The sequence below is a fragment of the Elaeis guineensis genome, chromosome 11, assembly GCF_000442705.2.
Source record: "Elaeis guineensis isolate ETL-2024a chromosome 11, EG11, whole genome shotgun sequence".
NCBI classification, from domain to species: domain Eukaryota; kingdom Viridiplantae; phylum Streptophyta; class Magnoliopsida; order Arecales; family Arecaceae; genus Elaeis; species Elaeis guineensis.
In genome coordinates this window covers 9,458,373-9,469,947 of record NC_026003.2, presented here as the reverse complement: position 1 = coordinate 9,469,947, position 11,575 = coordinate 9,458,373, and positions in this window count along the sequence as shown.

Sequence of the window (11,575 nt, the reverse complement as noted above, 5' to 3'; positions counted from 1 at the left end):
TTTTTCCTCTATTTGGTATAGGAGAAATAAAAAAAAGATTGATGATATTTATAGACATAATTATTAAACTACCCCTTGATAAAAACTAGTAGTATTATTATTAATTTATAATACTTATTTATATTAAAAATGGAGAAATATATAAATTATAATCTTTATAATTTATAATCAAATAAGTATTTAATTTAATTTAATAAATAATTTAATAAATTAATTATATATAAATAAATTTATTTACATATTAAATAAATAAATAAATAATTTATAATTTGATTTAAATAGTTAATTAATTTTATATAAATAGTTAATTAAAAAATAGTGAAAATAAATAAAAAATAAAATTAATTTTAATTATTTACTTATAATAATAAAATTTATGTGATAAAATTAAAATAATTAGTAATAAAATTTAATAGTATAGGATAAATAGTATAGGTAAGATAAAAAGTATATATAAAAGATAAATAAAAAAGGTAAAAAAGTGTTAGAATTTAATCAAAAAGTTAATAAAGAATAATTTTTCAACATATAAGCATACCTCTTACATGCTTCATCCATCATTCTTTGCATTCTCCTAATTTGAGAGGATATAAAATAATGGTTTCGAATGGATGAATACTTTCTCCTTTTCATCCATCCCTCTTAAAATTATTTGAATCAAATGGTGGATAAAGGTCATCCATCCTTCCTCTTATAATCCTAACCAAACATAAGATTAAAGAGCACCTAATGCTCATCAAGCATGATACTTGTTCGATGGCTAAATACTTACAACTCTAAAAGATATTATCGATGAATTTGATCTTGTTAATACTTCAATCATGAGGATGACTCGATTCTTCATGCTCTCAATAGTTTGAGATTGGAATTTAAAAAGATTTATGCTGCAATTCGAGCCTAAGAGACTCTCATTGCCTTTAAAGAACTCCATAATAAACTCACTAAATTTGAACAATATTTGAAGATAGAGAAAGTTGGAAGCGAAGTTCCTATAACCACTACCAACTATACAAAAAAAAAAAAAAAAAATCCAACACCTACCATCATTATAACAAAGTTAGTTAGAACCAGTCCAATAACACCCATCCTTCTAATCATCAAAGGTATGATGTTCCTCAAGCTGGTCATCGAAACCAAATTGCGCCAAGGGTGACATGTCAAATATGCGGCAAACAAGACAATATGGCCAAATAGTACTATCATGCTAAACAATAATTTGTCTATCAATCAATTGCTAATTGTACTATTTCCTCTTGTACCTTTGATCAAAGTTGGTTCATGGTCCCGACTGCTTCTCACTATATAATAACCTATCTGTGGAATCTATATCTTCACTTAGAATATGGTGGTTCCATGAAATAATCATTGGTGATGGGTCAGGTTTAGAGTTACACATACTAGTTCTATAACACTTTCCTCTCCCACTATCTCATATTCACTATCTAATGTTCTATGTGATCCCTCTATCCAAAAAACTTAATTTCCATCTCTAAGTTTTGCAAAACTAGTGAATCAATTTTTTCTAATTGCTTCCTGGTGAAGGATCTATGCACAAGGTGATTCTAACTTGAGGCTTGGAAAACAATGATGTTTATGAGATACCATCATCGGTGCATGTATCTCGAACTCGACCACTAGCTATAGTTGGTATTCGTGCATCATCATATGACTAAGTGTCTTGGCCATCTGTCCACTCAACTTTTTCAATATCATCTAAAGTCTGGTTCACTACCCTCCTTTTCAAAGTCCACTCCCACTCCACTTTGTAGTTTGTGTCGATGCAATAAAAGCCACTGGCTTCCCTTTGATGTATTGAGTTTGTCAAGTTGTGATCCTCTTGATCTTCTTTATTCTAATGTATGAGGTCTAGCACCTGTACAATCTATTAATAGTTTCAATTATTATGTAGTTTTTTTTGTCCCTATACTAAATATATATGGTTCTATCCCATAAAAAGATACATATATTTTTTAAAAAAAATTATCCTTTGATATTTTTTCAAGATGAGCAGTGAGACAAGGAATGAAAAAGGAAAAGCTAGGGTTTCCACCTCTCTAGAGGGAAAATTAGCTAGAAGAAGCGATAACATGAGTAGATTAGAGAGGGTTTCATCATTGAGCAATCGTAAGGAATAGGGTTCATCTTTAGTTGGGAATCAACATATTTTGACTATGCAAGGTGTTTTGCTAAGGAGGAACTCTACTTTCTCGCCTACTAATCAGTCAATTGGGACCAATAGATCTTGGTCTCAGGTGGTACAAGGTCCAAGACGCTTTTGATGGTAGACATCAAAGGCAACCAAGGAGGAATTGTCTTGCTGGAGGAAAGATTCATAGTAGTAGTTGCATTCTCTAATGAAGAAATTGAAGCATCCATAGATCACTGGTAGCATACACTGGTAGGCAAATTCTTAGGCCGTGGCCTTCTGCTGGAGTTTGTTCAAAAGAAAATGAGGTTTGTTGGAGCATAGTTAGGGATTTTCAAGTATCTTTGCTCACTGAAGGTTTCATGTTGTTTATTTTTTCTGTGGAGGAGGATAAAAATAGGATTCTTGATAAAGGACCCCAGTCATTAGCCAACAGATTTTTGCTTTAGAGCCATAGTGGCCAGGCTTCTGGCCTGGCCATAATTCTCTGACCAAAGCTAGGGTTTGGATGCACTTACCTAATCTTTTGCTTGAATTGTGGGAGGAGGATAAAATTAATCAGATAGTTGCACAAGCAAGCAGTCCCTTACACTTGGATTCTTGGACCCTCAACTCCACCAGACTGGGGTATATATGTTGTTAAACCTGACCAAACGTATCTACCCAAGGGCTAGAATTAAAGTGCATGATACTTAGCTCTGGCAATAGTTTGTGTATACAGAATTACCTGATATTTGCTATGTGTGTGGTCGAATTGGAACGACTATGGAATCTTGTGGATGCTCTGGAACCAGGGGCTTACAAACTTCATTGTTGTTTGGGCACTGGATCGAGCAGCTAAAGTACCGGTCAACTAAGATTCGGCCCCACAAACTTCAAAAGTGGCTATTGATAAAGGTAATGATAGTCAGGGGTAAACCAAGACAAAGAAGACTGCTAGACAATCTCCTCTGTGAGACCAGATCATGGTAGATTTTGAGATTGTCCTGACTACATCCATATTCTCTCCACTGATGAAGCAAAATTCTAAGGAGATGAGTCCACCTCAGGCTATGGAAATATCCACATCTTTAGTTTTTAATGCTAAATCTTTAGACCTTGATATTATGAAAGGAAAAAAGAAGAGATCTCCTCCAAAAAAGGCCTCAAATGCTTGTTCAATCTCCCCCACTGTCTCCCCACCCAAAGCTATCCTCATTGTGGATCATGGGGAAGATCATTTAGCATTACAAGTCCCAAAACATTTGGAGGGCTCATCAGTTAAACAAAAGGCCAATGTGATTAAGGTTTGGAAGCCAGTCGAGAATGCTGAAGGTTAGTAGATGAATAGAGGGGATATAAGTTGTGAGAAGGTACCTTCAGTTGACTCGAATAATGGTCTAGGAAAGAATTATCATGGTGAGATTGTTCACCAATTAACATCTACTCTAACTGAACAATCTACATTGTCTGAGTCCTATGGGAGTTTGACAAGTACTAGTGAGGGGTCCTATGAGTGTGAGTCAGCATCTATAATCAAGAAAACCTTTGATCCATCAGATTCAACTCAAAATGATCCTCTCACTTTGCCATGAAATCCTTAGTGTGGAAATGTAAAAGGGTTTCAATCTCCTCTTTTGCAAATTATTCTAAATTCTTGATTCATAATAACCCTCCAGATATGGTTTATTTTATGGAAACCAGGTTAGACTCTTCAGCTTCCAGTCATATTCAAAGACTTTTGAGATGTCTATGGGATATTTATTATATTCTATCTATTGGATTGTTTGAGAGTATTGTTATAGCCTAGAGGAAAACCTTAAGTGATGTTACTTTCATTCATATTGATCGTCAAATTGTCTTCGGTGCCATAACGATCCCTAATGAGAAAGCATGGGTGTTGGGTGTAGTTTATGCTAGCACCGATATGATTGAGTGTCATGTTGTCTGGTCCCAGACTCAGAGCATTGTTGCCCTAGGGGTTCCTCTTTTATCGATTGGTGACTTTAACTATATCGTCAATATGGAAGATAAAAGAGTGGGTAAATCTTTTAAAGTCACTAGAAAAATTCAAGATATTCACTCATTTCTTGCTGACACAGCTCTAATGGATCTCAATTATCAAGGGCCCTAGTATACTTGGTGTAATAATTGGTTTGGGCTCGTCCGTGTCTGGGAACATAATGGTAAGGCCTTTGTTTCTGATAGTTGGCTCAACATATATCCCGAGTCTAACATTCATTATTTAGCTTGATTTGCTTCATATCACTATCCCCTATTCATTTCTATTTCTACTAATTGATATCAGAGCCCAATCCCTTTTTGTTTTGAGAAATTTTGACTTATGATCAAATAATCACATCATTCATCAAGCTTGGCAAGGTTTTAATCAACATACTCCTACCAATAGCTTTCTATGTTGTTAAATAATGTTCAACAAGTTTTCAAGTGATGGAAACATAGGTTGGAAAATCTTTATATTCGTGCGTCTAGGTTATGTGATCAATTTATGATTTGCAAATGCAGGAAGCTTCCTCTGGTGAGCTCACTGACAATCTTCATAGTAATTTATTATCCTTATTAGTTGGATACTATAAGATTCTTTATTGGCACTATAAGAATTTCAGTCTTTCATGATATTTAAAAATTGTAATGTTGCAAAAATATAAATTTTTTGATGACGTTATAAAACATCACTGATGAGATGGATCTTATACGATGTTTGGGTAAACGATGTGGATTGTAACATCTTTGTGCGTCGTTTCAAACTGAAATGTCGTGTTTGGCCTAAAAAATATTTCACAACCATATGCCCTCATTTTTCTCTTGGGTGCCTATGTTTTTTTTCCTCATCTTCCTGTGCACCAAAATAAACCGACGGTGCTTTTTTTTTCCCTGTTTTCCCATGCACTGAAACAAACCCATGGACATAAAAACCCTTCAATCCCTGAAACCAAAAATAGAAAACCCTGACACCACCGCTTCTCACCCACATGATGCACACCATGGCCGTTTGTCTCCTCTTACGAACTGCCATTTGCCTCCATCACCATTCATCTCCTCTCACGAACCACCGTTCGCCTCCTCTCATCGTCCTCCATTAGTCTCCTCTCACCCACACCACCACCGTTCATAGTCATCGACCTCTGTTCGTCTCAGTTCATCGCCGACCTCCGTGGTCTATGTTAGACTTTCCATCTGTCCACCATCTTTCGATCGAGATATTGTCTTCCCCTATCGGCAATCGATTTTCATCTTCCCTTAGAAAAGATAGAGCCTTCATCTTCTTCCTCCATCACCATCGCCAGTCTTCCCGTCTTCACTCATCACTATCTTTGTCGGCGGTCTTTCCATCTTTGCTCGTCACCATCACCATCACCATCGCTGGTTCAGATATTGCTTGATCTCTAATTTAATCAGGTATATATAGTCTTTCTCTATTCATTTTCCTTCTATAATTCTTTCTTCCCTATATAATTCTGTATGTCTCTAAAATATGTTTGCTACAAAAATTCACAACTACTATATCCATCTTAGCATCACAAACTTTATTTTTGTCCTGCAAAAAGTATTGCATCTTGATTGTGACAGCATCACTGATGCTTTTGCTGGGCATACTTGGTTTCCTTATGTAATTTAGCTCCTTACCGAGAAATTTATTACTTTTAATTTGTAGTACTTCGTTTTCTTGGCATTGGTTCACTTCTTTCACATTTCTCCAAACATAAGAATGAATTTTTTTGCACTTTAACTTGGAACATACCACCTTTTTATCTTGATCTATAGCAATTTTTCTCATATACTTTCAGTTTTTTTTATCACAAACACACAATTTATGTGTAAGCTGAAAGCTATATACTTTTATTTGGAGATAAGCTATGGGTTAACTTAATGTATGATTTTTTAAAGGTTTGAAATTCTCTGTTCCTGTTTCCTTCTTCCTCTCCCTCTTCCCTTTCTCCCCATGGCCTTAGACCTTGCCGTCAGCCCTCGATTGCATCGAAAAACAACTGAAGATGAAGTCCACCTCACTTCTCTTATTTTTTTTGAGATTTTTCCTTAATTTTTCCCACCGTCCTCCCCCTCGCTGCCGGTCGTCTGCTCTTGGCCACCATCGACCACACCCCACTGCCTGTTGCTGGACCTCCAGTCATGCCGTCGTGCCCCACCGGAGCACCAGCCCCCTTTGTGTCCCTCCTCTGTTCGGCCAGGAAAAGAAAGAAGAAAAGAAAAGAAAAGAAAAGAAGAAGAAAAGAAAAGGAAAAGAAAAAAAAAAAGAAAAAGAGAGAAAAATGATTCTCTCTCTTATCTCTTTCTTCTTGGATTTCTCTCTCCTCTCTCTTTCTTTCTCTATCTAATTCTTGGGTTCGGACTCGCTTTGATATCCATGCAATTTATCGATTTTAGTCCAATCCTTACTATATATTTATAAATCTGATCACCATTAATCCTTATTGAGCACCCTAACATGATCTCTGACGATCTTGATCATAGATTTTTTTTAAGAAATATAAAAATTTTCTTCATTTTCTCTCTCTACTTTCTCTTTCTTCATCCACTTTCTCTCTCTAAAAAGATCTATAGATCTTGTACTGAGTCATGTCTTCCTCTTCAATGGCCCATGTACGAACATAAGATGATTTCCCAAAAAAGTCTGAAATTACTTTGATATTCGTATAAGATGTCGGACCCCACCCTGATCATGTCAAATACCCTTGAAACTTATTATTGATGAACCTGTTGATTAATCCTGACCTTGATTCTACTTCATACTTCATGATTCTTTGATCAAGTCACCTACATCTAAATCTTTGATTAGGAAAATTTTGAATTATCCTAGCATCCGAACTGCCAGTCGAACTGACTACCCAATCTACAGTCTTTTTTTTATTATTGAATTAATAAATAAAAATTAATAATATTTTTAATATGTTAAAGAGGTTTGATAAATTCATCTATCAAAGTTTGAAGGGCTAGGATGAAAAAGATAAGTAATCCCGACACTTCTTACTTTTGAAATTATTGACTATTTTATTATGAAAAAAATTATTCTATATTTTTATAAAATAAGGATCAAGTATATACATTATAAAATTTATGATTCATGATAAAATAGTAATTTATGAATATTTTAATATGAATAACTTTTTATGAAATATGAACTCCATATTTGTAAAATGTATGTCTTGTTATAAAAGGAATGATTTTATGATTGTTTTACTGTTAAAGATTATTTATGGATTATAAACTTTATGAAATTACATAGTATCTTATTTATGCATCATTTAAGAAAATATGATTTAATAAAATATGATTTAAGAATGTCTATCTTAAGAAATATAAAAAAAAGCTCTCAGATAGCTATGTACGACCCTGCAAATGGGTAATAGTTATTGACATATGATCCTGTCAGTGGATAATAGTAATTAGCATACGACTCTGCCAATGGATAATAGTAGTTGGTATACGATCCTGTCAATGGATAATAGTAGTTGGTACATGATTATAGCCCTGTTACGGGTATAATAGTAATCTTAGCATCTAGTTTAAGAGAATTATTAAGAATCATGATATAAAAATAATAACAAATAATTTATAACTTTATATACGAAGTTGATATAATTTATAAATTTATTTATGCTATGCATCGAAAACTATGTTTACGTAAATTACATGATTTATTCGTATATAAGAATATCATTGATTTATGATATATTGTTATTATAAAAATTTTATGTTTCAATGATAATCATCTTCTCTAAATAATTTATTGATGCATGTATAAACTTATACTTGATTTGAGTAAGATAGTGTAAGGTTTACTTACTGAGCTGGTGTAGCTCATATCTTTTTTTTCTGTTCAGACAAATAAAGTTAGAGAGCAAAGATAATCTAGGTTGGAGGATCTACGCCAGTGAGCATAGAGATTTATAGTTGAAATTAAATTTATAAGATTATTATGGACTTGTAATCAACTACTAATGAATTTTGAACATGAATTTGATATTATCTTTTGGATTTAGTCGCTCTAAACCAATATTGATTTATTTACTTGATGAATCATAAAATTGAATCTTTTATTATAATTTATTTTTGATGAATTTTTGCTGATTATGATTGATTGGCTTCGTATTGTTATGGATCTCATCCCTTGGTAGTATGGTCGTATTATGTCCTAAATTTGAGATGTGATATTTTATGATATTAGAATTTAAAGTTTATATTTATTATTCATTATATAAATAATTATCATTAGAATATGATCACAAAATATTACCTCGATCTGACAGTCCTAGCTATGTCGATCAATAAAATTTGATTTTGATCGTCACGAATGACTACATGAGGATTTAAAAAATAGAGATCATCGATAGATACAAAAATTTATAACGATGATTTTGATGATATTTGTAGTACATTATCAAAATTTTACTTTAATCGAAAATCATTATCATGATCAATTTAGTACAAAATGATTTCAATCATTAAATAAAAAATGAATGATTAAAAGATCAAACGGTATCCGATTAAGATGATTTTTTAGATAAATGATATTTACTACTATTTTGATCATTTATATGGTAGTGATCATAAAATTCAAACTATATATATATGAACCATCTATGTTAAGTAGATCTTATAAAAGTATAAGTATAATTACTTAAAGACTTTAAGAATTAAAATCAAGAGACGTATAATTTTGGATCATTCATACATGTGCGGTTTGAATTTTATGATCACCACCGTACAAATGATCAAAATAGTAGTAAAGATCATTTATTTAAAAAATTATTTTATAATTAGATACCGTTTAGCCTTTTGATCACTCATTTTTTATTTAACGATCCAAATCATCTTATGCTAAATTGATCATGATAATGATATCTGATTGAAGTAAAATTTTGACGGTGTAATAAAAATATTACCGAGATTATCATTATAAATTTTTGGATCCATCGATAGTTTTTATCTATTAGATCATCATGCGGCCGTTCATGGCCATTGAAATCAAACTTTAATAATCAATATACCTAGGACTGTCGGATCGAAGTGGTCTTTTGTGATGATACTCTAATTATATAAATAATGAACGGTGAAGATGGACTTTAAATTTTAAAATTATATTATATTTAAAAAAAAATAAGATAAAAATTATATTCTACCTCTATAGTGTAATTTTTAATCCACTAAAGAAAAAATTATATTCTGCCTCTATAAAAAAATTGAGATATTTAATCCACTATCATAACATAGATTTATGTAAGATATAGAGTAAATGATGCATTTAACCCTTTGCTAAAGGAATCCTATAATCCAATTAGGAAGAGAGAAAAAGATACAAAAATTGGCAAAAATAAAATTTTTATATCCTCTTTAATTTTATGGTTCATTTATAATTAAGTTACATAGTTATATTCATAAGGATAAGATATATCCTTACTTAAACTTCGTCAGATTCATCTTCTCAATTTCAATATGGCTCATGTAGAGGTGTCTTGCATTTATATAAGCATTGGCCCATAGAGTTAATTGAGGCATTTCTATCTTGTTGGGCAGAGTTAGCACTTTCCGATTTTAGTAATATCTCTATGTATTATCTACAGGAGATTTGAATCAAACTGAACACAATATTTGAAGTGATTTAATTTGGATTTGAGCCCATTTCTCATATAAAAATTGATTATATTTTTTTGATCCACCTGATTAATGCTTATTCTCGTGTCCACCACTTATTTTTGAAAAAAAATTATGCTATTTCCCATCCTTCAAAAAAAGTGGTCTACATATTGTATGCATCAGATGTAACTGGATCGTGCCAAATCTTAGGGTGGATATTAGGCCATGTTAATCATTGTATTTTATCGATTCTTGATTGCATGCTATTTAGCATACATGTGCTTTAGGATTTGCCGCGGTTCACTTGGACTTGGTGCATCCAATTTCACCATGATTTTTTTTTAAGTTTCTTTTCAGCTGCTTAAGCCTCCACCTGATGAAACTCTTTTGCATTCCTTATGGAAGCCCTAGTATTCGAGCTTCCCTATTCAGCCGCTGCAAGCTTTCCACCCGATTGAGACACTTAGATGGAGAAAACATAGGAAAAACTGATGGAAAATAGAGGGAAGACCAATGGAAATTGACTAAAAAATAGAGGAAAAACAGAAAATCGAGAGGTAAGAACTTTTTCCATGTGTATTAATCATTTTTTAATTTTTTTCTCTTTCTTCGAAATCCTTGGGAAAGGAGAGCACCTAAGGGAGATGGGAGGGGTTTCTTAGGTTCCTGTTTAAGTTTTTTCTTCTAACAGATGGAATTTTATGGGAGTTGTGGCGGTGTGAGTTGGTCTCTTTAGGTTTTGAGAGCTTAATCTCGATAGAAGCATGATATTTATGGGATTTGGGGAAGTTTTGATCGAGCTCTAAGCCTTCCATGTGATTGAGACTTTGAGAAATACCTAGTTTCCTCATATGGATTGATCATGTTCCTTTTTCCATTTTTTTTTTAAATTTCATTCCTCTTCATCTCGAAGATCTGTGGGAAAACAGAGCATCCGAGAGAGATGGGAGGGGCTTCCTATTGAACTTCGATTGATCTTTCTTATGGGAGGGCTCCTACCTATCGCCCTTGGCTCTTTTGTTCTTTTTTTTTTGGTAAAGAAATAAATGGGCAAATCTGTGTGAAGCCACAATTCATCTGGTTGAAGATACATGATATGTTTTGAGCCATAAGGAGGTTCCCAAATATATTGCTCATGAACGACCTGATATTTATAGAACTTGGATCAAACTTTTAAGGCTCATACAGGGCATGGGTGCTCTCAAGAGAGCTACAAGTATTCATACAGAAGAAGAAAATAAAAATCTGGATACACCATTTGTGTTGGGACATCATCTTGGCAATGTCCATACTCTTTTGGTGCAAGGAGCATTTTTTGTTGTCGAGTCCAAAGAAAATGAAGGATGTTATAGATGTACGAGGTTTGAATGATAGTGATAGTGTGCACCATGCAAAAGTGGGAAGACTTTCTCAAGAAAGCTCTGCATGTAGTTTAAGTAGTAGAAGCAGCAGATTGGATTCTGGATTGCAATATCATGATGCAAACTTTGATATACAGAAAGGCCTATCTATTCCATCTCCTGTAATATGGTTGATTTTGAGTGCCTAAAATCTATGGAGGTTTGGTTGGAATTAGAAATTGCTCCAAGGAACAATTCCTTTGCTCCTGATGCTATTAGTAGCAGTGGCTCTTTTGTTCCTTTGTTTGCTAGAAACCCCAGCAAGGGGAGCTGTCCTCTCCCCTCATGAACCTCCACCCACAGATCAAGACTCCCATTGAAGGTTCAGTTAGATTTTTTTCTGAATTGGGATTTCAAAGAAATTTATGGCAATGAAAGCTCCAAGCCTCCCACCAATTGAGACTCCAAGAAAAAATAGTCAATTGAGACTTCA